Here is a 3,783-nt window from a genome sequence, read left to right as displayed (position 1 = left end):
CACCCTACCTCCCACCTACCACCCACCTTCCCCTGTCAGCCTCCCACCCACAACCTACCACTCACCCATTACCTACCACCCACCCTACCTCTTACCTAACGCCCACCACCCCGTGTCAGCCTCTCACCCACAACCTACCAGTCACCCATTACCTACCACCCACCCTACCTCCCACCTACCACCCACCACCCCCTGTCAGCCACCCACCCACAACCTACCAGTCACCCATTACCTACCACCCACCCTACCTCCCACCTACCACCCACCAACCCGTGTCAGCCACCCACCCACAACCTACCAGTCACCCATTACCTACCACCCACCCTACCTCCCACCTACCACCCACCACCCCCTGTCAGCCACCCACCCACAACCTACCAGTCACCCATTACCTACCACCCACCCTGCTTCCTACCTACCACCCACCACCCCGTGTCAGCCACCCACCCACAACCTACCAGTCACCCATTACCTACCACCCACCCTACCTCCCACCTACCACCCACCACCCCCTGTCAGCCATCCACCCACAACCTACCAGTCACCCATAACCTACCACCCACCCTACCTCCCACCTACCACCCACCACCCCGTGTCAGCCATCCACCCACAACCTACTAGTCAACCATTACCTACCACCCACCCTACCTCCTACCTACCACCCACCCTACCTCCTACCTACCACCCACCACCCCGTGTCAGCCATCCACCCACAACCTACCAGTCACCCATTACCTACCACCCACCCTACCTCCCACCACCCCCTGTCAGCCACCCACCCACAACCTACCAGTCACCCATTACCTACCACCCACCCTACCTCCCACCTACCACCCACCACCCCGTGTCAGCCATCCACCCACAACCTACCAGTCACCCATTACCTACCACCCACCCTACCTCCCACCACCTCAACCACCCACCCACAACCTACCAGTCACCCATTACCTACCACCCACCCTACCTCCTACCTACCACCCACCAACCCGTGTCAGCCATCCACCCACAACCTACCAGTTACCCATAACCTACCACCCACCCTACCTCCCACCTACCACCCACCACCCCCTGTCAGCCACCCACCCACAACCTACCAGTAACCCATTACCTACCACCCACCCTACCTCCCACCTACCACTCACCACCCCCTGTCAGCCACCCACCCACAACCTACCAGTCACCCATTACCTACCACCCACCCTGCTTCCTACCTACCACCCACCACCCCGTGTCAGCCACCCACCCACAACCTACCAGTCACCCATTACCTACCACCCACCCTACCTCCCACCTACCACCCACCACCCCGTGTCAGCCTCTCACCCACAACCGACCAGTTACCCATAACCTACCACCCACCCTACCTCCCACCTACCACCCACCACCCCCTGTCAGCCACCCACCCACAACCTACCAGTCACCCATTACCTACCACCCACTCTACCTCCCACCTACCACCCACCACCCCCTGTCAGCCACCCACCCACAACCTACCAGTCACCCATTACCTACCACCCACCCTACCTCCCACCTACCACCCACCTTCCCCTGTCAGCCTCCCACCCACAACCTACCACTCACCCATTACCTACCACCCACCCTACCTCTTACATAACGCCCACCACCCCGTGTCAGCCTCTCACCCACAACCTACCAGTCACCCATTACCTACCACCCACCCTACCACCCACCTACCTCCCACCACCCCCTGTCAGCCACCCACCCACAACCTACCAGTCACCCATTACCTACCACCCACCCTACCTCCCACCAACCACCCACCACCCCGTGTCAGCCATCCACCCACAACCTACCAGTCACCCATTACCTACCACCCACCCTACCTCCCACCTACCACCCACCAACCCGTGTCAGCCTCTCACCCACAACCGACCAGTTACCCATTACCTACCACCCACCCTACCTCCCACCTACCACCCACCACCCCGTGTCAGCCTCTCACCCACAACCGACCAGTTACCCATAACCTACCACCCACCCTACCTCCCACCTACCACCCACCACCCCCTGTCAACTATCCACCCACAACCTACCAGTCACCCATTACCTACCACCCACCCTACCTCCCACCTACCACCCACCACCCCGTGTCAGCCACCCACCCACAACCTACCAGTCACCCATTACCTACCACCCACCCTACCTCCCACCTACCACCCACCACCACGTGTCTGCCTCTCACCCACAACCTACCTGTTACCCATAACCTACCACCCACCCTACCTCCCACCTACCACCCACCACCCCGTGTCAGCCTCTCACCCACAACCTACCAGTTACCCATAACCTACCACCCACCCTACCTCCCACCTACCACCCACCACCCCCTGTCAGCCACCCACCCACAACCTACCAGTCACCCATTACCTACCACCCACCCTACCTCCTACCTACCACCCACCCTACCTCCTACCTACCACCCACCACCCCGTGTCAGCCATCCACCCACAACCTACCAGTCACCCATTACCTACCACCCACCCTACCTCCCACCTACCACCCACCACCCCGTGTCAGCCATCCACCCACAACCTACCAGTCACCCATTACCTACCACCCACCCTACCTCCCACCACCCCCTGTCAGCCACCCACCCACAACCTACCAGTCACCCATTACCTACCACCCACCCTACCTCCCACCTACCACCCACAACCTACCAGTCACTCATAACCTACCACTCACCCTACCTCCCACCTACCACCCACCACCCCGTGTCAGCCACCCACCCACAACCTACCAGTCACCCATTACCTACCACCCACCCTACCTCCCACCTACCACCCACCACCCCGTGTCAGCCATCCACCCACAACCTACCAGTCACCCATTACCTACCACCCACCCTACCTCCCACCTCCCACCATCTCAGCCACCCACCCACAACCTACCAGTCAACCATTACCTACCACCCACCCTAAATCCCACCTACCACCCACCACCCCCTGTCGGCCATCCACCCACAACCTCCACCAGTCACCCATTACCTACCACCCACCCTACCTCCCACCTACCACCCACCATCACCTGTCAGCCTCCCACCCACAACCTACCAGTCACCCATAACCTACCACCCACCGTACCACCCACCTACCTCCCACCACCCCCTGTCAGCCACCCACCCACAACCTACCAGTTACCCATTACCTACCACCCACCCTACCTCCCACCTACCACCCACCACCCCGTGTCAGCCATCCACCCACAACCTACTAGTCAACCATTACCTACCACCCACCCTACCTCCTACCTACCACCCACCCTACCTCCTACCTACCACCCACCACCCCGTGTCAGCCATCCACCCACAACCTACCAGTCACCCATTACCTACCACCCACCCTACCTCCCACCTACCACCCACCACCCCGTGTCAGCCTCTCACCCACAACCTACCAGTTACCCATAACCAACCACCCACCCTACCTCCCACCTACCACCCACCACCCCGTGTCAGCCATCCACCCACAACCTACCAGTCACCCATTACCTACCACCCACCCTACCTCCCACCTACCACCCACCACCCCCTGTCAGCCACCCACCCACAACCTACCAGTCACCCATTACCTACCACCCACCCTACCTCCCACCTACCACCCACCACCCAGTGTCAGCCTCTCACCCACAACCTACCAGTTACCCATAACCTACCACCCACCCTACCTCCCACCTACCACCCACCTTCCCCTGTCAGCCACCCACCCACAACCTACCACTCACCCATTACCTACCACCCACCCTACCTCTTACCTAACGCCC

This window comes from Anopheles marshallii, assembly GCF_943734725.1.
Source record: "Anopheles marshallii chromosome X unlocalized genomic scaffold, idAnoMarsDA_429_01 X_unloc_4, whole genome shotgun sequence".
NCBI lineage: Eukaryota > Metazoa > Arthropoda > Insecta > Diptera > Culicidae > Anopheles > Anopheles marshallii.
This window is presented reverse-complemented; position numbering follows the sequence as displayed.